Raw genomic sequence first — 23,472 nt, 5'->3', positions numbered from 1 at the left:
TCCTTTTGTTTCTGGCTAATTTCACTCAGCATAATGTCTTCAAGATTCATCCACATTGTTACATGCTTCATGACTTTATTCTGTCTTACAGCTGCATGATATTCCATTGTATGTATCTACCATATCTTATTTAATCATTCATTCATTAATGGACATTTGGGCTGTTTCCATCTCTTGGAAATCATAAATAATGCTGCTATGAACATTGGCATACAAATTTCCGTTTGTGTCCTTGCCTTCAGTCCCTCTGAATATATACCTAGTAATGAGATTGCTGAATCATATAACAATTCTATACTTAGCTTCCCGAGGAACCACCAAACTATCTTCCAGAGAAGTTGTACCATTTTACATTCCCACCAACAGTGGATAAGTGTGCCTCTTTCTCCACATCCTCTCCAGCACTTTTGTCATTTTCTATTTTTTAATGGTCATTCTAGTGGTTGTCAGATGATATTTCATTGAGGTTTTCATTTGCCAGTGAAGTTGAGAAGGTTTTCATGTGCCTTTTAGCCATTTGTATTTCCTCTTCTGAGGAGTATCTGTTCATGTCTTTTGCCCATATTTTAATTGGGTTGTTTGTCTTTTGGTTGTTGAGTTGAAGAATCTTTTTATATATTCTGGATACTAAATCCTTATCTGATATGTGGTTTCCAAATATTGCCTCCTATTGTGTAGGCTGACTTTTTATACTTTCCAGACAAAGTTCTTTGATGCACAAAAGTGTTTAGTTTTGAGGAGATCCCATTTATCTATTTCTTTTTTCAAAGCTTGTGCTTTGAGTGTAAGTTCTAAGAAACTGCCTCCTATTACAAAATTTATAAGATTTTTTCCTACATTTTCTTCTCAAACAGTCTTAGCTCTAAAGTTTAGGTCTTTGATACATTTTGAGTTAATTTTTGTGTAGGGTGTGAGATATGGATGCTCTTTCATTCTTTTGCATTTGGATATTCAGTTCTCCAAGCACCATTTATTGAAGAGGCTGCTCTTTCCTGGGTAGGTTTGGTTGGCTTTCTCATCAAAGATCAATTGTCCATAAATGAAAAGGTCTATTTCTGAACACTCAATTTAATTCCATTTGTCAGTATATCTATCTTTATTCCAGTACCATGCTATTTTGACCACTGTAGCTTCATAATATGCCTTAAAGTCAGGTAATGCAAGACCTCTTACTTTCTTTCTTGAGACATTTTTAGCTATTTGGGGCATGCTTCCCTTCCAAGTAAATTTGGTTATTGGTTTTTCTATTTCTGCAAAGTAAGTTTTGGGGGTTTTAATTGGTATTGCATTGAATCTATAAATCAATTTGGGTAGAATTGACATCTTAACTATATTTAGTCTTCCAATCCATGAACACAGTATGCCCTTCCATTTATTTAGGCCTTCTGTGATTTCCTTTAGCAATTTCTCATCATTTTCTGTGTTTAAGTCTTTTGTAACCTTAGTTAAATTCATTCCTAAATATGATTCTTTTGGTTGCTAATGTAAATGGATTTTTTTCTGGATTTTCTATTCAGATTGCTCATCTCTAGTGTACAGAAACACTATTGATTTCTGGATGTTGATCCTGTACCTTGCTACTTTACTGTTCTCATTTATTAGCTCTAGTAACTTTGCTGTGGATTTTTACGGATTTTCAACATATAGTTTCATATCATCTGCAAACAGAGAGAGGTTTGCTTCTTCCTTTCCAATTTGGATTTTTTTTTTCTTGTCTACTTCCTCTGGCTAGTACTTCCAGCACAATGTTGAATAACAATGGTGACAGCTGGCATCCTTATCTTGCTCCTGATCTTAGAGGGAAAGCTTTCAGTCTTTCTCCATTGAGGATGATTTTAGTTGTGGGTTTTTCATACATTCCTTTTATCATGTTGGGAAGTTCCCATCTATTCTTATTCTTTGAAGTGTTTACATGAAGAAAGGATACTGAATTTTGTCAAATGCCTTTTCTGCATCAATCAAGATGATCATGTGATTTTTCTGCCTTGATTTGTTGATACTACATTAATCAATTTTTTTTAAGTTGAGCCATCCTTGCATACCTGAAATAAATCCTACTTGGTAATGGTGTATAATTGTTTTAATATGCTGCTGGATTCAATTTGCAAGTATTTTGTTGAGGGTTTTACATCTATATTCATTAAAGATATTGGTCTATAATTTTCTCTTCTCATATTATCATTGTCTGGTTTTGGTATTAGGGTGATGTTGGCTTCATAGTATAACTTAGGAAGCTTTCCCTCCTCTTCAATTGTTTTGAAGAGTTTGAGTAGGATTAGTACTAATTCTTGAATACCTGGTAGAATTCACATGTGAAGCCATCTTGTCCAGGATTTTCCTTTTTGGGAAGCTTCTTGATGACTGATTAAATCAATTCACTTGTGATTGGTTTGTTGAGGTCATCTATTTCTTCTCAAGTCAATGTTCATTTTTCATGCCTGTACCAGTTTGAAAAGATTATATATCCTAGAAAAGCCATGTTTTAATCCTGATCCATTTTATGGAGGCAGCCATTTCTTTTAATCCCTATTCAGCACTGGAGCTTGGATACTTGATTAGGTTATCTCCACGGATATGTAACGTACCCAATTGTGGGTATTAATCTTTGGTTGGAGGCAAATGTGATTTCACCCATTCCAGGGGGTCTTGATTAGTTTACTGGAATCCTTAGAAAGAGGAAACATTTTGGAAAAAGTTTTAGAGCTACAAGAGCCCACACAGCCAGAGACCTTTGGAGATGAAGAAGGAAAACGCCCCTAGGGGAGCTTCATGAAACAAGAAGCCTGGAGAGAAAGCTAGCAGACATCACCATGTTTGTCATGTGCCTTTCCAGCTGAGAGAAAAACCTCAAACGTCATTGGCTTATTTTTCCCTGGATGTCTTAGATTGGACATTCCATAGCCTTGCCTTAATTTGGGTGTTTTTGGCCTTAGAACTGTAAACTAGCAACTAAATAAATCTCTGCTTTTAAAAGTCATTCCATTTCTGGTATATCAATTCCAGCAGCTTCAAACTAGAACAATGCCTTTGTAGGAAGTTGTCCATTTCATCTGTATTGTTCAATTTATTAGCATACAGTTGTTCATAATATCTTCTCATTACCTCCTTTATTTCTGCAGGGTTAGTGGTTACGCCTCCTCTTCCATTTCTGATTTTATTTATTTGCATTCTCTCTGTGTGTTTTTTTGTTTGTTCATTTGTTTTTTGTTTTTTGTTGACTGAGCTAAGGGTCTATTGATTTTAATGATTTTCTCAAAGAGCCAACTTCTGGTATTGTTGATTTTCTCAATTGTTTTCATGTTCTCAATTTCACTTATTTCTGCTCTAATCTTTGTATTTCTTTCCTTTTGTTTGCTTTAGGGTTACTTTGCTGCTTTTTCTCTAGTTCTTCCAAATGAACAGTTAATTCCTCAACTTCTGCTCTTTCTTCTTCTTCTTTTTTTGGGGGGGAGGGGGAGGGTGCATGGCCCAGGAATCGAATTTTGGCTTTCTGCATGGAAGACGAGCATTCTACCACTGAACCACCTATGCACCTTCTTTCTTCTTTTTAATATAGCAATTTAAGGCAATGAATTTCCCTCTTTTAGCACTGCTTTTGCTGTATCCTGTAAATTTTGATATGTTGTGTTTTCATTTTTATTTGCCTTGACATATTTACTGATTTCTTTTGTAATTTCTTCCTTCACCCACTGGTTGTTTAAGAGTGTATTGTTTAGCCTCCATATATTTGTGAATTTTCTGGCCCTCTGGCTGTTATTGATTTCCAACTTCATTCTATTTATGATCTGAGAAAGTATTTTGTGTGAGTTCAATCTTTTAAAATTTATTGATACTTGCTTTGTGACCCAGTGTATGGTCTCTCCTTAAGAATGATCCATTAGCACTTGAGAAAAATATGTATCCTGCTGTTGTGGGGTATAAAATTCTATAAATGTCTATTAAGTCTAGTTCATTTGTTGTATTAATCAAATTCTATTTCTTCATTGATACTCTATCAAGAGATTCTATTCATTGATGAGAATGGGGATTTGAAGTCTCTAACTATTATGGTAAAGTTGTCTATTTCTTTCTTCAGTGTTACCAGTCTTTGCCTCATGTATTTTGGAGCACTCTGGCTTGGTGCATAAATATTTATGATTGCTATGTCTTCTTGTTGAAGTGTTCCTTTTATTAATAGGTAGTGTCCTTGTCTCTTTTAATTGTTTTACAATTCATGTCTAATTTGTCAGATATTTGTATAGCTACTCCTGCTCTTTTCTGATTGTTTGCATGATCGTTGTTTGCATGAAATGTCTTTTCCCAACCTTTCACATTCAACTTATTTTTGTCCTTGCATCTAAAATGACTCCCTACAGACAGCATATAGTTAGGCCCTGGTTTTTAATCCATTCTGCCAATCTATGTCTTTAAAAAAATTTTTTTTTAATTTTTCAATCTGAAATATAACATACATACAAAAAAGTAATACATGTCCAAGTACATTTGGAAGTACTTATAGAAGTATATAAATTATATCAAAAATTTATTTAAAAATTTATAAAACAAAAATTTTTTTTGAGGGGGGCATGGTCCAGGAATTAAACCTGGGTCTCCCACATGGAAGGCAAGCATTCTACCACTGAACCACCCATGCACTCCTATACAACAGATTTTAAAGTTTGATATGGGTTATAGTTCCATGCTTTTTCATTTTTCCTTCTAGCTCCAAGACACTGGAGACCAAAACAAATATCAATATAATGATTCAGCAGCCATACTCATTTGTTAAATCCTATCTCCTCTGTTATACTCCTCCTTCTCTTTTTTCTTTTTTGTAAAAAAAATACATATATAAAAAAAGTAATACATTTTGCAAAGAATGTTTATTTGGTACAAAATTTATATTTTGACTAGTATATTTCCTAATATAACTTATGTAGACATTGAACACCATAAGTACATTGAGTAGGGCATGAGATTTGTTGGTTTGTCCAGAGTGATGCCCCGATAAATCCCTGAGTGATTTGATCAGTGAGTGGAAAAGTATTTGCAAAGTCCCCTTTGGGGAAGGTGAGAACGGAGGAAAATTCAACTTCCCCAAGTTGAATTCTTGATATTCTCACAAGCAGTGTGGACAATCAAAGCTATAGGCTGAACCCCCAGTCTTGGGGTTTATTCATATGAAACTTAAAACACAGGATAGGTCAAGCCTACTTAAAATGAGGCCTAAGAGTCATCCCCAAGAGAACCTCTTTTGTTGTTCAGATGTGGCCTCTATCTCCAGCCAACACAACAAGCACACTCACCACCCTCCCCGTGTCTACGTGGGACATGACTCCCAGGGGTATGGACCTTCCTGGCAACGTGGGACAGAAATCCTGGAATGAGCTGAGACTCAGCATCAAGGGATTGAGAAAACCTTCTCAACCAAAAGGGGGAAGAGCGAAATGAGACAAAATAAAGTGTCAATGGCTGAAAGATTCCAAACAGAGTTGAGAGGTTATCCTGGAGGTTATTCTTATGCATTAAATAGATATCACCTTGTTAGTCAAGATGTAATGGAGAGGCTGGAGGGAACTGACTGAAAATGTAGAGCTGTGTTCCAGTAGCCATGTTTCTTGAAGATAACTGTATAATGATACAGCTTTCACAATGTGACTGTGTGATTGTGAAAACCTTGTGTCTGATGCTTTTTATCTACCTTATCAACAGAAGAGTAAAACATATGGAATAAAAATAATAGAGGGAACAAACGTTAAATTTAGATTGAAATGCTAGTGATTAATGAAAGGGAGGGGTAAGGGGTATGGTATGTATGAATTTTTTTCTGTTGTCTTTTTATTTCTTTTTCTGAATTGATCCATATGTTCCAAGAAATGATCATGATGATGAATATGCAACAATGTGATGATATTGTAAATTGCTGATTATATATGTAGAACAGAATGATCATAAGTTAAGAATGTTTGCGTTTGTGGTTTTATTTTTTTTCATGTCTCTCTGTCACTTGCTGTCCAGATATATTTCTTTTTTTTTTTCTCTATGTAGTTTTATTTTTTAAAAAATTAATTTAAAAAAGTAATATATTTCAAAGCACATTACAACAGTTAGTTGTAGAACAGATTTCAGAGTTTGGTATGGGTTATGATTCCATAATTTTAAGGTTTTATTTCTAGCTGCTCTAAGATACTGGGGACTAAAAGAAATATCAATAACTCAGCACTCATACTCATTTCTTAAACCCTACCTTCTCTGTATAACTCCACTATCAGCTTTGATCTTCCCCCACTCTTTAAATGTGTTTGGGCTCTGCCCATTCTAACATTTTGATGTTGGAAGGGCTGTCGATAATATGGTATAGGAGGTGGAATTAGTTGATGTTCTGGAGAGGCTGGCCCCTCTTCATTTCAGGACTTATCTGGAGGTTGTAGGTTTCTGGAAAGTTACCCTAGTGCACTGAAACTTTGTAGAATCTTAAATAACACCCTAGGTATTCTATAGGATTGGAAAGAATGGTTTTCATTAGGATTTGGCAGGTTATGATAAGTAGCAATGTCTAACTAAAGCTTGCATAATAGTGGCCTCCAGTGTAGTCTCTTGACTCTATTTGAACTTTCTCACTCACTGATACCTTATCTGTTACACTTCTTTTCCCCTTTTTGGTCAGGATGGCATTGTTGATCCTACAGTGCTGGGGCCAGGCTCATCCCTGGGGGTCATCTCCCACACTGCCAGGGAGACTTTCATCCCTGGATGTCATATCTCATGTAGGGGAGAGGGCAATGGTTTCAATTGCAGAGTTGGGCATAGAGAGAGAGAAGGGCCACACCAGAGCAACAAAAGAGGTCCTCCAGAAGACTAAGAGAAGACTCTTAGGTATACCTAGGGTAGGCTAAGCTTCTCTGCTACATACATAAGCTTCACAAGAGCAAGCCTCAAGATCAAGGGCTTGCCCTATTGATTTGGGTGTCTCTACTATTTGGTACAGTATCAGGGTTTCCCCACTGGTAAAGTTTGATAGTTCCATAATTTTCTCCCATCCTTCAAGGGACTTTGCAATACTTTTTGATTATCTGCTTAATTTTTAGTTGCTATTTTGGATAGAATTTTTTCCTTATTTAACTCCTCGGTTAGGTCACTGCTTGTATATGGAAACATTGTTGATTTTTGCACATTAATTGCATAACTGCCACCTTGCTGGATTTCTTTATTAGCCCAAGTAATTTTGTTGTAGATTTCTCAAGATTTTCCAAGTATAATATCATGTCATCTGCAAATAATGACAATTTGGATACCTTTTATTTCTATTTCCCATCTGATTGCTCTCACTAGGACTTATAGTGCAATGTTAAATAAAAGTGGTGACAGAGGGCATCCTTGTCTTGTTCCTAATCTTAGGGGGGAAGTTTTCAGCCTCTCGGCAGTGAGTATGATATTGGCTGTAAGTTTTTCATATATGCCTTTTATCATGTTGAGGAAGTTATCTTTAATTCCTTTTGAAGTGCTTTTATCAGAAAAGGATGTTGAATTTTGTCGAATGATTTTCAGCTTCAATCAAGATGATCATATGATTTTTCCCTCTTGATTTGTTAATGTGTGGTATTACAGTAAATGATTTTCTTGTATTGAATTGCCCTTGCATTCCTGGTATAAACCCCACTTGGTCACGGCATGTAATTCTTTTAATATGCTGTTGGATTTGATTTGCTAATATTTTGTTGAGAATTTTTGTATCTATGTTGATTAGGGAGATTGGCCTGCAGTTTTCCTTTCTTATAGCATCTTTAACCTGTTTTGGTATTAAAGTGATGTTAGCTTCAAAAAATGAGTCAGGTAGTATTCATTTTTCCTCAGTTTTTTGGAAAAGTTTGAGCAGGATTGGTGTTAGTTCTTTTTGGAATGTTTGATAAAATTCCCCTGTGAAGCCATCTGGCCCTGGGCTTTTCTTTGTAGGAAGATTTTTGATGACTGTTTGAATCTTGGCATGTGATTGGTTTGTTAAGATCTTCTGTTTCTTCTCGAATCAGTGTCCCTTGTTTGTGTTTCCAGGAATTTGTCTATTTCATCTAAGTTGTCTAGTTTGTTGGCATATAATTGTTCATAGTATCTTATTATGATATTTTTTTTTCTTCAGGGTCTATGGTAATGTCCTTCTCTCATTTCTGATTTTATTTGCATCCTCCCTCTTTTTTCTTTGTCAGCCTTCCTAGTTGCCCATCAATTTTATTGATTTGCTCAAAGAACCAACTTTTGGTTTTATTGATTCCTTCTACTGTCCTTTTGTTCTCCCACTCATTTGTCTCTGCTTTCATCTTTATCTCTCGTCTTCTGTTTGCTTTGGGGTTAGTTTGCTGTTCTTTCTCAAGTTCCTCCAGGTGAGCCGTTAAGTTCTCAATTTTTGCTCTTTCTTCTTTTTAAATATAGGCATTTAGGGTAATAAATTTCCCTCCCAGCACAGCCTTTGCTGCATCCCAGAACTTCTGATATGTTATATTCTCATTTTCATTTGTCTCCAGATAGCTACTGATTTCTCTAGCAATTTCTTCTTTGACCCACTGGCTATCTAAAAGTATGTTATTTAATCACCATATATTTGTGAAAGGTCTTGTTCTTTGCTGGTTATTGATTTCCAGCTTCACTCCATTGTGGTCAGAGAAAGTGCTTTGAATAGTTTCAATGATTTTTTAAATTTATGAAGACCTGTTGTGTGCCCCAGCCTGTGATCTGTCCTGGAGAATATTCCTTGAGCACTAGAGAAGACTGTATATCCTGGTGTTTGGGGGTGTAAAGACCTATACATGTCTGTTTGGTCTAATTCATGTATCAAATTGTTTAAGTTCTCTATTTTCCTCTTGATCCTCTGTTTAGTTTTTCTATTTATAGAGGAAAATGGTGTATTGAAGTCTCCTACTATTATTGTTGAAATGTCTATCACTCCCTTCAGTTTTGCCAATGTCTGTCTCATGTACTCTGGAGCGCCTTGATTGGAAGTCTAGATATTAATGATTGTTGTTTCTTCTTGGTCAGTTGTCCCTTTTATTAACACATTGTGACCTTGTCTCTTATAACATCTTTACATTAAAGTCTATTTTGTCTGATACTAGTATAGCTACTCCTGCTTTCTTTTGGTTACAGCTTGCATGAAACATCTTTTTCCATCCATTTACTTTCAATCTATTTGTGTCCTTGTGTCTAAGATGAGTCGCTTGTAAGCAGCATGTAGCTGGATTATATTTCTTAATCCATTCTGCCAATCTGTATCATTTAATTGCTAGGTTTAGTCCATTAACATTCAAAGTTATTACTGTAAAGGCATTTCTTTGAATTCACCGTGTTATCCTTTGGATTTTGTTTGTCAGGTCTAAATGTTCTTTTCCTTCTTTCTCTTTTTATCCTTTAGGTTACCCTTACTGCTCCTCTTCATTCCTCCAGACCTCCCTCTCCTTTTTTTCTTTTTTCTTTTCCCCAGCTGGCAGAACTCCCTTTAGTATTTCTTGTAGAGCTGGCCTCTTGTTGACATATTCTCTCAGCTTTTGTTTGTCTGTGAAAATTTTAATCACTCCCTCAGTTTTGAAGGACGATTTGGCTGGGTACAGAATTCTTGGCTGGAAGTCTTTCTCTTTCTGGATCTTAAATATGTCATACCACTGCGTTTCACATACATAGTGCCAGTTGAGTAGTCTGAACTCAGTCTTATTTGCGTTCCCTAGTGTGTAATAGATTGTTTTCCTCTTGCTGCTTTCAGGATTTCCTGCTTCTCTTCAACATTTGATAGACTGGTTAGTATCTATCTTGGGGGAGGCCTATTTGGATTCATCCTATTTGGAGTAGGCTGGGCTTCTTTGATTTGCATATTTATATCTTTTAAAAAGTTTGGGACATTTTCCCCCATTATATCCTCCACTAATCTTCCTAGCCCTTTACTATTCTCTTCTCCTTCTGGGATACTATGATTCTTATATTTTTGCACTTTGTTTTGTCCATCATTTCCCTGAGATCCAATTTGAAATTTAGTCCATCTTTTTTGTCATTTGCTCTTTTGTATGTACAAGACCAGTTGTCCTGTCCTTTAGTATGTTTGTTTCTTCTGCCTCCTCAAATCTGCCATTGTGTATCTCTTTTATATATATGTATTTGTGTGTGTGTGTGTGTGTGTGTGTGTGTGTGTGCTGTATGGTGGGGATCACATTTCATTCTTTTTCCATGTGAGTATCCCCTTATTGCAGCACCATTTGTTGAATCTTTGCTTGTTTTGGTTTTTCATTTGTTTGTTTGCTTGTTTGTTTGTTTGGGACGTGCATGGGCCGGGAATCAAACCCAGGTCTCCTACAAGGAAGGTGAGAATTCTACCACTGAACTACCCTTGCACCCCCTCTTATATATTTTTTATTTTGTCTACAGCATCTTTAATCTCTGTGATATCTGCTATTTTTCTATTTATTCTTTCAAACTCCTCATTATGCTTTTCTAGTGTCTTCTTGATCTCCTTTATGTCATTAGCCATCTCACTGATTTTATTTAGTAAAGTTATGTTAACATCTTTGATTAGTTGTTCCAAAGTCTGTCTCCCCTCCAGTGTTTTAATTTGGTTACTGGACTAGAGTGTATCTGTCTGCATCTTCACAGGGTTAGAGATCTTCTGTTGTCTTCGCAGCATGTGTATATCTTGATAGGGTACTTTGGATGTTGATTTCCTTCAGTAGTCTAAAGCTTTGTATCTGCGGGACAGGTATGGAGCAGGATGTGGGGCGTGGTGAGGGGCACAACAGTGCAGTGACGGGTTGCTGGGCAGGTGTCTGCACGAGTTGGGGACTCTTTGCTGGTGCTTCATTGTCCCTGTCTCCCTGTCCATTCAGTCCTTATGGCTCCGGGCCTCTGTCTGGAAGTGGATGCACTAGGCTATGTGCACTAGCTGGCCAGTCTCCCATTCTCTGCATCTCAATTCTTCTGCTTTTTCAAACAGGGCCTCCCTGTGTGGTGTAGAAGACCCTCCCAGATCACCTACACCCTGGAATTGCTCTCCTGGTCTTTTTTCTGTCCCTCTCTAACTCTTCTTTGGGGCAGGGGTGAACTTGACCTATCCTATCCCGCCATCTTTCTGGAAGTCTCCCTTCCAAATAAATTTGATAATTGACTTTTCCATTTCTGCAAAATAGGCTGTGGAATTTTGATTGGGATTGCATTGAATCTATAAATCAATTTGGGTAGAACTCACATCTTAAAAGTATTTAGTCTTCTAACCCATAAACAAGGAACATCCTTCTATTTATTTAGGTCTTCTTTGATTTCTTTTAGAAATGTCTTGACATCTCTGAAAATTAGTCCTTTATAGCCTTGGTTAAGTTTATTCCTAGATATTTGATTCTTTTAGTTGCTATTGTAAAAGGGATTTCTTTTCTGGATTTCCTCCTCAGATTTTGCATTACCAAAATATAGAAATATTTATGATTTTTGCATATTGATATCATATCCTACCATTTTAGTAAACTTGTTTATTAGTTCTAGCAGCTTTGTTATAGATTTTTTTGAACTTTCTAAATAGAGGATCATGTCAGCTGCAAACAAGGAAAGTTTTACTTCTTCCTTTCCAATTTGGGCCTTTTCTTTTTCTTGTCTAATTTCTCTAGCTAGAATTTCTAGCATAATGTTGAATATTAGTGGAGAGAAAGGGCTTCCTTATCTTTTTCCCAATCTCAACAGGAAATTTTTCAGTCTTTCACCATTAAGTATGGTGTTAGCTGGGGTTTTTTGTATATGCCTTTTATCATATAGAGGAAGTTTCCTTCAATTACTTTTTTTTTAATGTTTTAATCAAGAAAGTTCACTGCACTTTGTCATATACCTTTTCTGCATCAATCAACATGATCATGTAGTTTTCCCCTTTGATTTGTTAATGTGGTATATTATATTAATTGATTTTTTTTTATTGAACTACCCTTGCATTCCTGGAAAAAAAAAACCCATTGATTATGGTGTATAATTCTACAAATATGTCAATGGATTCAATTCATAGGAATTTTGTTGAGGATTTTTGCATCTATATTCATTAGAGAAATTGGTCTGCAATTTTCCTTTCTGGTAGTATCTTTGACTGGCTTTGGTATTAGGGTGATGTTGGCTTCATAGAATGAGTTAGGTAGTGTTCCTTCCTCTTTAATTTCTTGGAAGAGTTTGAGCAAGATTGGTATTAATTCTTCCTAAAATAACTGGTAGAATTCACCTGTGAAACATCTTGTTCTGGGGTTTTCTTTGTTTGGAGGTTTTAATGACTGTTTCAATCTCTTTACTTGTGATTGATTTGTTGAGGTTTTCTATTTCTTCTAGAATCAATGCAGGTGTTCTTGTGTTTCTAGAAAATTGTTCATTTCATCTAATTTGTTGTCATATAGTTGTTCATAGTATCCTCTTATGATCTTTTTTTATTTCTGTGGAGTCAGTAATAATGTCTCCCCTCTCATTTCCAGACTTTACTTACTTGCATCTTTTCTATTTTTTTTTCAGTCTAGCTAAGGGTTTGTCAATTTTATTGATGTTTTCAAAGAAATAACTTTTGCTTTTGTTGATTCTCTCTGTTGTTTTTTTTTAAATTCTTCTCCATTTCATTTATTTCTGCTCTAATCTTTGCTATTTCTTTCCTTCTGTTTGCTCTAGGATTACTTTGCTGTTCTTTTTCTAGTTCTTCCAAGTGTGTAGTTAGGTCTTTGATTTCAGTTCTTTCTTCCTTCTTAATGAAAGCGTTCAGGGCTATAAGCTTCCCTCTCAGCCCTGCCTTCGCTGCGTACCATAAGTTTTGATATGTTGTGAATTTTCGTTTTCATTCATCTCAAGATACTGATTTTTTTGGCAATTTCTTCTTTGACCCACTGTTTGTGTAAGAGTGTTTAAACTCCATAAATTTGTGCATTTTCCAGTCCTCAACCTGTTGTTGACTTCCAGCTTCATTCCATTATGACCAGAGAAAGTGATTTGTATAATTCTGATATTTTTAAATTTATTACGACCTGTTTCATGACCCAGTATGTCATCTATGCTGAAAAATGATCCACGATCACTTGAGAAGAATGCATATCCTGCTGTTAGGTCTAGTTCATTTATCATATTATTTAGTTTTCTGTTTCCTTATTGATCCTCTAACTAGATGTTCTATCTATTGATGTCAGTGATGTATTGAAGTCTCCAACTATTTTTGTAGAGACGTCTATTACTCCTTTCAGTTTTGCCAGTGTTCACCTCATGCATTTTGGGGCATCCTGGTTAGATGTATAAATATTTATGATTTTCCTCAATATATAATATCCTTCTTTGTCCCATTACATTTTTACATTTAAAGTCTATTTTGTTTGATATTAGTATAGTTTGGTGTAACTATAAAAGAGCTGGGGTGCTCTTTTTTGGTTACTGTTTGTGTGGATTATCTTTTTCCATCCTTTCACTTTAAACCTATTTGTATTTGTATTGTTGCATCTAACCTGAGTCTTGTAGACAACATATAGATGGGTGAGCTGGTTTGAAAGGAAGCATGCCTCCTAAGAAAAGCCATGTTTTAATATAAATCCCATTTCATAAAGGTAGAATAGTCTCTATTCAATACTGTATGTTTGAAACTATAATGAGATCATCTCCGTGGATGATGTGATTTAGTCAAGAATGGTTGTTAAACTGGATTAGGGGACAACATGTCTCCACCCACTTGGGTGGGTCTTGATTGGTTTATTGGAGTCCTATAAAAGAGGAAATATTTTGGAGAATGAGAGATTCAGAGAGAGCAGAGAATGCTGCAGCACCACGAAGCAGAGAGTCCACCAGCCAGTGACCTTTGGAGATGAAGGAAAACGCCTCCCGGGGAGCTTCATGAAACCAGAAGCCAGGAGTGAAAGCTAGCAGATGACGCTGTATTCGCCATGTACACTTCCAGCAGAGAGAGAAGCCCTGACTGTGTTAGCCATGTGCCGTCTCACTTGAGAGAGAGACCCTGAACTTCATTGGCCTTCTTGAACCAAGGTATCTTTCCCTGGATGCCTTTGATTGGACATTTCTATAGACTTGTTTTAATTGGGACATTTTCTCGGCCTTAGAACTGTAAACTAGCAACTTATTAAATTCCCCCTTTTAAAAGCCATTCTGTTTCGGGTATATTGCATTCCGGCAGCTAGCAAACTAGAACAGTGGGTCTTTTTTTTTAATCCATCCTGCCAATCTGCATCTGTTGATTGGGAAGTTTAATTCATTAAGATTCAATGTTATTACTGTAAAGGTAGTACTTACTTCAACCACTTTAGCCTTTGGCTTTTATATGTCATACCTTGTTTTTATCTCTTCTTACCCTAGTGGTTGCCCTTGCTGATAATCTTTATTTTTATACTCTCCTCCAAGCCTCTCACTCCTGTCTTTTCTCTTCAGCCTGCAGAACTCCCTTTGGTATTTCTTGTAGGGCAGGTTTCTTGTTAATGAACTCTCAGCTTCTGCTTATCAGTGAATATTTTAAACCATCCCTTGGTTGTTTTGTTTTTTTGTTTTGGTGGAACTAGGGTTTGTTGAATGGTTCTTCAGTGGGCCACTGGGGCTTGCCCATAGTGCTCTTACCTGTAAAACCTGGACATTCTGCCAATTCTTCTTGAGCAGTGCCACCCAGGATGCCAGGTGGATGTTGTACTCAAGTTCATCGTCTTTCATCTTCATGTGACCCACAACCACAGCTGAACACAACACTTCATCTGGGGGGGAGTTGTGGACTCATCAACTCTAGCCTCCATGTTCTCACTGTGATAAGCAGGGAAGAGAACATGCCAGCTTTATGCAGGCCTGGTCCCATGATCCATGGACTATGCTCGATCAGGGACTCAGAGGCCAAAAAGGCATCAAACCTCTTGGCCACTTTCTTCACCAGCTTCTTATTTGTGTCGTGATTCTTCAGAGCTTCAGTGTCCATTTGGGGGATATCCACAGTCTTGGCCTTGTCAGAGTGCTGCTGGTCCCCAGACACACACAGAACTCGGGGTGGGGAACAGACGTAGCCTGATGGCGCCTGAAAATGTCTGTCTTGGCCTTGTTCCTAGGTGGAATCCCTAGTTCCACCAAAACAAAAAAACAAACCAAAAAACCAAGGGAGAGTTTAAAATATTCACTGATACACAGAAGCTGAGCGAGTTCATTAACAAGAAACCTGCCCTACAAGAAATACCAAAAGGAGTTCTGCAGGCTGAAACATATCATCGCTGTTAGTTACACTCACTATAATGTGCTCCCATTGCCTCCATCCTTTTCCAAAAATTTACAATCAACCTTATTACATATTCTGCTCAAATTATGCATCAGCTCCTCATTCTCTACCCTTGTTCTATTCCGGTAACCTATGAGTTTGCTAGTTATATTTAGTTCATAGTAGTGAAATCATACAATTTTTTCCTTTTGTGTCTGACTTATTTCATTCAACATAATGTTCTCAAGTTTGGTCCATGAAGTCACATGCATCATGACTTCATTTTTTTCCCTTACAACTGCATAATAATATATCGTATACAAATACCACATTTTGTATACCCATCAATAGGTTGGTGGATATTTGATTGTTTCCATCTTTTGGCAATTGAGAACAATGCCACTATGATCATTGGTGTGAAAATGTCCATTCAAGTCACTGTTTTCAGTCCTTCTGGATATATACCTAGTAGTAGGGTTGCCGGATGGTAAGGCAACTCTATATTTAGCTTTTTGAGGAACAGCCAAACTGTCGTCCACAGAGGCTGCACCATTTTAGACTTCCACCAGCAGTGAATAAGTGTTCCTATTTTCCTACATATTCTCCAACATTTGTAGTTTCCTGTTTTTTTTTTAATAGTGGCCAGTCATGATATCTTGTGATTTTGATTTGCATTTCCCTAATAGCTAGTGATGTTAAGCATCTTTTCATTAGCCATTTGTATATCCTCTTTGGAAAAATATCTATTCATGTCATTTGTCCATTTTTTAATTGGGTTGTTTGTGTTTTTACTGTTGAGATGTACAATTTCTTTATATTTTCTGGATATAAATGCTTATCAGATATATGGTTTCCAAATATTTTCTCCCACTGAGTCAGCTGCAATTTCCCCATCTTAACAGAGTTCTTTGAATCACAGAAATATTCAGTTTTGTGTTGGTCCCAGTTATCTATTTTCTTCTTTTGTTGCTTAGGATTTAGTTGTAAGGTCTGAGAAACTACCACCTATCACTGGTTCTTGAAGATGTTTCCCTATATTTTCTTCTAGGAGTTTTGCGGTAGTATGTCTTATATTTAGGTTTTTGATCCATTTTGAGTTAGATTTTTATAGGGAGTGAGATAGGGGTCCCCAATCATTCTTTTTAATATGGATGTACAGTTGTCCCAACATCGTTTATTGAAAAGACTGTTCTGTTCCAGGTGAGTGGACCTGGGAGCCTTGTCAAAAGTCAGCTGAGAGGCAGGACAAGATGGTGTGGCCTAGGAAGGTGTGGGATTTAGTTTATCCTCTAGGGCAGCTAGTAAATAGCCAGGAACTGTCTGGAACAACTGTTTGGGGACTTCTGTGACCAAACAGACATGATACACCAGCCTGGAACAAGTAAAAGGGCCAAAATTACCAAGTTACAGTATATAACCATAAGTAAAATCTTCCCTATTGTGGAGGCTGATGGCCCTCCCCCACTGGCACAGCAGACTGACTCGGGTCTCCCCCCTTCTGGGAAACAGAAGTCCTCTTAATAGGAACAAAGGAAGGAGAGCTCAAATCAAGTTCCAATTGTGGATTTGACTAACAAATTCAGACTTCTGAAGACATATTTCAAGCACAGATAAATATACCACATAAACCCAAAAGAAACCTAGATAGCTATGTTAGTCCCACACTCAATAAGGAAAAGGCAGGACTGGTGTGAAAAGAGAAAACACAGAGGATTCCGGAGTTGGCTAAGCTCAGAATACTGGAAAAGGGCTGTGCACCAAGATAAGGGGCACACAGAGATGGGTACTGTTCTAGTTTGCTAGCTGCTGGAATGCAATATACCAGAAACAGAACAGCTTTTAACAAGAGGAATTTAATAAGTTACAAGTTTATAGTTCTAAGGCCATGAAAATATCCCAATTAGAGTAAGTCTATAGAAATGTCCAATCTAGGCATCCAGGGAAAGATACCTTGGTTCAAGGAGGCCGATGACATTCAGAGTTTCTCTCTCAACTGGAAAGGTACATGGTGAATGTGGTGACTTCGGCTAGCTTCCTCTTCATGCTTCTTGTTTCATGAAGCTCCCCCAGGGGCATTTTTCTTCTTCATCTCCTAAAGCAGCTGGGGAGTCAGCTCTTGGCCTCAGCCTCAACCTTGTGGCTCTGCACAGCCCTGTTGTAGTTTCTTGCGGCTCTAAATAAGGGACTCTCTCCAGAATGTTTCCTCTTTTAAAAGATTCCAGCAAACTAATCAAGTCCCACCTGGAATGGGTGGAGTCACATCGCCCTCTAATCAAAGTTAATACCCACAATCGGATGAGTCGCATATCCATGAGAACAATCAAAAAGCTCCCAGCCACCAATATTGAATGAGGATTAAAAGACGTGGCTTTTCTGGGGTCCACAACAGATTCAAACTGGTACAGGTACCAACTCTAGCTCTTGATTGGCAAACCTGGGGGATTGGGGACTGGCTCTGGAAGACTTTTTTTTTGTTCCTTTCTTTCTCTCTCATACCCTTTTTTTGTTTAGCAGCCCATTAAAGAAAGGAGCAGACATTCTCAGTTATCAGCTCTTCCCCAGACAAGGGTGGAATTAAGGAATGACTGAGACACAAGTAATCACGTTAAAAAAAAAAAAAAAAGACTACTCAGTAGAGAAGATAGTTCCTAAAGGGCTTTATCTTCCCCCAAGAAAAGTGGGGGGCAGGGCCTAGTGCAAGTGGAGGCTCTCATTGAAAGAATTTAGAGAATTTAGACCCCAGGAACTGGGATATCATCAGAAGTTTCAACCTGTAAAAAGTGAAGCCAAGTGTCTGTCTAAAACATGCAACAGTTTCAACCTATAAAAGCTGAGCCCACACTTTTGTGCATCAAAGAACTTCATCAAGAAAGTAGAAAGACAGCCTACACAATGGGAGACAATATTTGGAAACGACATATCAGATAAAGGTCTAGTATCCAGAATTTATAAAGAGATTGTTCAACTCAACAACAAAAAAACAGCCAACCCAATTACAAAATGGGAAAAAGACTTGAACAGACACCTACCAGAAGAGGAAATACAAATGTCTAAAAGGCACATGAAAAGATGCTCAATGTCCCTGGCTATCAGGGAAATGCAAATCAAAACCACAATGAGATTTCATCTCACACCCACCAGAATGGCCATTATCAACAAAACAGAAAATGACAAGTGCTGGAGAGGATGCAGAGAAAGAGGCACACTTATTTACTGTTGGTGGGAATGTCAAATGGTGTAACCACTATGGAAGGCAGTTTGGCAGTTCCTCAAAAAGATGAATATAGAATTGCCATATGACCCAGCAATACCATTGCTAGGTATCTACTCAGAGGACTTAAGGGCAAAGACACAAACGGACATTTGCACACCAATGTTTATAGCAGCATTATTTACAATTGCAAGGAGATGGAAATAGCCAAAATGTCCATCAACAGACGAGTGGCTAAACAAACTGTGGTATATACATGATGGAATATTATGCAGCTTTAAGACAGAATAAACTTATGAAGCATGTAATAACATGGATGGACCTAGAGAACATTATGCTGAGTGATACTAGCCAAAAACTAAAGGACAAATACTGTATGGTCCCACTGATGTGAACTGACATTAGAGAATAAACTTGGAATATGTCATTGGTAACAGAGACCATCAGGAGTTAGAAACAGGGTAAGAAAATGGGTAATTGGAGCTGAAGGGATATAGAATGTGCAACAGGACTACATACAAAAACTCAAAAATGGACAGCACAATACTACCTAATTGTAATGTAATTACGTTAAAACACTGAATGAAGCTGCATCTGAGCTATAGTTTTTGTTTGTTTGTTATATATATTTTTTGTATTTTTTATTTTTTTCTCTATATTATCATTTTATTTCTTTTTCTGTTGTCTTGCTATTTCTTTTTCTAAATCGATGCAAATGTACTAAGAAATGATGATCATACATCTATGTGATGATATGAAGAATTACTGATTGCATATGTAGAATGGAATGATTTCTAAATGTTGTGTTAGTTAATTTTTTTTTAATTAATAAAAAAAAAAAAAAGCTGAGCCCAGCATCTCAAGTTACTGATGGGGGGGTGGGGAGAGGGCTGCAACATTTCCAACCTGCAGCAAACAGGGGGCTAAAGAGTGGCTCCTCCCCACACACAACACCCCCCCCCAGAAAAATAAATAAATAAATAAATGAAAAAGAGAAGAGGTCAAGGCCCAGCACATGTGGTGACTATTATTTAGAGAATCCAGACCCCAGGAGCTGGAAATCAGAAACAGTTTAAGCTCTCTTCAGCCTCAGCCTCTGTCTCAGCCACACCCCCGGCAGGGACAGGGTCTGCTGATAATTAAAGGCACAGCACCACTTTATGCCCGTGGGGAACAGCAGCTGACAAGCGCCATCTGCTGGGCAGCACAGGAAAATCCCAGAATTAAGATGCATGACGGGAAAGACTGGCAGCCTGCTGGGTCTCATCCTAAGGGAGCCTAGATACTGATTACAACCTCTTCATGAGTCCTAGGCCTGTCTTATCTGAGAAAATCTGACTGGGGTAGAAGCTATCTGGGGAAACCCTCCTCCCAGAGCCAGACCTGCAGGTAAAAGTTGCTAGAGGTAACAAAAGGAGCATTAAAAACATATAGAGGCAAAAAAAAAAAAAAAAAAAAACAGTGGTTCAACATTCCCTAAGGGAGAAGAGAGAGCTTTTTTCCTGGGGGTGAAACAACTGCTTACACAAAAACTTCCATATAAGCAGGGTGAGAATCAGAAAATAAGAACGGAAAATTTCAGTTCAGTTAAACAGAGGCTATGCTAGATGTCTAAAGTAAGTTGAACCAAATGTCAAAGAACAGATAGAGAACAAAGCCGACCAACAAGAAAACCCCGGTAAAAGAGGCAAAGCAACCTCCAGAATAAACTAATCAAGAAGTCAAATGTCTAGACACCAGCAAAAAATCACAAGTCATACTAGGAAATAGAAGATATGGCCCAGTCAAAGGAACAAATGAACACTCGAAATGAAATACAGGAATTGAAATAACTAATTGAAAAGGTTGAAACAAATCTTCTAAATCAATTCAACAAGTTGAAAGAAAATATGGCAAAAGAGGTGAAGGATATAAATAAGACCCTGGGTAACCATAAAGAAGAACTTGAAAGCTTGAAAAACAAATGGCAGCACTTATGGGAATGAAAGGCACAACAGAAGAGATGAAAAACAAAATGGAGACATACAACAGCAGACTTGAAGCGGCAGAAGAAAGGATTAGTGAACTAGAGGACAGGATATCTGAAATCCTACACACAAAAGAACAGATAGGGAAAAGAATGGAAAAATCTGAGAAGGGTCTCGGGAACTTAAAGACAACATTAAGTGCATGAATATATATGCTATGTGTGTCGCAGAAGGAGAAGAGAAGGGAAAGGGAGCAAACAGAATAATTGAGGAAATAATCACTGAAAATTTCTCAATTCTTATGAAAGACATAAAATTACAGGTCCAAGGAGTACAGCATACCCCAAACAAAACAGATCCAAATAGACATACTCCAAGACACTTACTGATCAGTTGTCAAACCCAAAGACAAAAAAAGAATTCTGAAAGCAGCAAGAGAAAAGAAACAAATCACATATAAGGGAAGCTCAATAAAACTGTGTGCAGATTTCTCAGCAAAACCATAGAGGCAAAAAGGCTAGCAATATTATATATTTAAGATACTGGAAGAGAAAATCTGCCAAACAAGAATCCTTTACCTGACAGAACTGTCCTTCAAAAATGAGGGAGAGGGCCATGGTGGCTCAGCAGGCAAGAATGCTTGCCTGCCATGCCAGAGGACCCAGGTTCGATTCCCCATGCCTGCCCATGTTAAAAAAAAAAAAAATGAGGGAGAGTTTAAAACATTTTCAGACAAACTGACACTGAGACAATTCATGAACAAGAAACTTTTCCTACAAGAAATACTAAAGGGAGTGCTACAGGCAGATAGGAAAAGACAGCAGAGAGAGGCTTGGAGGAAAATGTAGAAATGAAGATTAACAGTAAGGATAGAACACTATCCACCCTGCAGTGCAGAGCAGAATGGAGAGTAAGCAGACGCCTCAGTTCCCCACTCCCCTGACCGCCCTCTCCCCGAAGCTGGACTGGAAGTATGTGATCCTGGAAGTTCCAGTGCCATTGCTATGTAGGATAAACAGTATTGGCAGAGGCTGCAGCTTCCAGAGCAACAGCCACATCATGGGAGAAGGTAGAGTTGTCAGTGATGGCAGTAGCAGCAGCTGGAGTAAACACATCACCTGCAAGTATTTATACACAAGGTTTGTAAGAAAGGAGATAACTGTCATTGCTCACGTGACCTCTCTGGCAGTCTATATGGTGTAGTGTGCAAGTATTTCCAGTGAAGGCACTGTATTTGCAGAGACCACTGCAAAAATGAACATGGCAAGCCACTGAAACAGGACACAACTACTGCAGATCTAAATGCAAAATCGTCCTTGCTGCTTCTCAAGTCTCATCTGTTGAAATGAGTGCGGGTGAAGCTGAGTCAAGAAATTCAAACTTTGCAACTATAGGAGGAGGCACAGAAGACTGGGTGAATGCCACTGAGTGTTTTTCTGGACAACCCTATGTGGCTGTACTGCCCCTTCCTGCACTGAAGCACCCCTGCTGGCCTCAGTGACCAAGAAAGAATAACAAAGCAAACTGCTGTGGAAACAAAGAAGCAGCTTTGCCCCTATGCTGCAGTGGGAGAGTGCTGACGTGGGGACAACTGTGTGTATTTCCATGGAGATTCATGTGATACATGTGGGCTGCAGGTCCTACATCCAATGGATGCTGCCCAGAGATCAAAACATATAAAATCTTGCATTGAGGTTCCTGAGAAGGACATGGAGTCCTTCTCATTTGTAGTCCAGTACAGTAAGGACGTGGTTTGTAGGATCTGCATGGAGGCTGTCTATGAGAAAGCCAACCCTGGTAAGCACCGCTTTGGAATTCTCCAACTACAACCACACCTATTGTCTCAAGTGTATTCACAAGTGGAGAAGTGCTAAACAATTTGAGAGCAAGATCATAAAATTCCTGCCCGGAATGCCAGGTCACATCTAATGTTGTCATTCCAAGTGAGTACTGGGTGGAGGAGAGAGAAGAGAAGTAGAAACTCATTCAGAAATACAAGGAGGCAATGAGCCACAAGGCATGCAGGTATTTTGATGAAGGACATAGGAGGTGCCCCTTTGGAGGGAACTATTTTTACAAGCATGCGTGCCCTGGTGTCTGTAGAGGAGCCACAGAGACAGAAACAGAAAAAGACAAAAAGTGGGGACATGAAGCAGGTACCAGGCTCGACGAAGGAGCTACCTTTGGGAGATCATGGAGGAAAGACCAGCAATCCCTTTAACAACGGTGAAGAGGTTGTCACCTTCCAGCTGAGATGTTGCTCACGCTTTTGGCTGCAGCAGGGGACAATGACCTGACAGACTCTGAAGATGACTGGAATTTGTTTGAGGATGAGATGGAACATTTTCATGACTTGGAGCTACAGAAACTTTTCAGTAGAGTGTGAACTGGTCTGCTGAGCCTCAGACAAGAGCTCTTACCAGTGCCGTGTTTCTCTCTAGGCAGGTCTATCACTCCCAGATGCTGTTGTCATTATTTTTACCCAGGGTCTGACTTCTCAATCCCTCACCTTTCCTTAAGAAGTGCGTTGTTTTCTCTGTTTTAAAAAGTTACAAAAAATAAGGGATACACGGGTGGTTCAGTGGTAGAATGCTCACCTCCCATGTGGGAAACCTGGGTTCAAGTCCCAGACCATGCCCACCCATGCCCCACCCCCGACCCCTGGAAAATTAAAAAAGAGGCAGTAAGATTTTAAAGTCAATTGTGATGATAAAAAAAATATTTGTTCCTTCTAGCTTCTTATATTCTGAGGTAGCCAGAAGGAAATTTCTGAGATGATGGTATGGTAGCCCATGACAAACTCTGGGATCTGTTCTGACACCACTTATTGAAGAGTGCTTTGAAAATTATTGCTTTTTTTCTTTCTTAGCTTTGTATAGATGTTACATTATACAATTAAAATGCTACAATAAATAAATCTTAAAGTTAGTTTTTTTGTAAATGTGAATTTAACCGTCAGTGTAATTTGTTGTGTCATTGTTTTCAACCAATTCACACAGTTCTAGGGTAGTACGAATGAACTTCCTACACTCATTTTGAGCACTTGAGGTTCAAAAAATGAAAGCACTGGCCATGCTTTGGGGTCTGAGAATAGGGGTGATGAGTGAAGGGATCTG

At 38.1% G+C, this 23,472-nt stretch overlaps 2 pseudogenes; one reads left to right on the top strand and one right to left on the bottom strand.

The window, feature by feature from the left end:
* Positions 1-14,503: 14,503 nt before the first annotated feature.
* LOC143655483 (large ribosomal subunit protein uL1 pseudogene) lies at positions 14,504-17,484 on the bottom strand (annotated as a pseudogene).
* A 3,529-nt stretch (positions 17,485-21,013) lies between these two features.
* On the top strand, positions 21,014-22,859 carry LOC143656259 (E3 ubiquitin-protein ligase makorin-1 pseudogene; annotated as a pseudogene).
* The last annotated feature ends 613 nt before the right edge of the window (positions 22,860-23,472 follow it).

This window comes from Tamandua tetradactyla, chromosome 14 (genome assembly GCF_023851605.1).
Source record: "Tamandua tetradactyla isolate mTamTet1 chromosome 14, mTamTet1.pri, whole genome shotgun sequence".
Taxonomy (NCBI): Eukaryota; Metazoa; Chordata; class Mammalia; order Pilosa; family Myrmecophagidae; genus Tamandua; species Tamandua tetradactyla.
The sequence above is the reverse complement of the archived record's forward strand: the minus strand, read 5'-3'. Positions and strand labels throughout refer to the sequence as shown.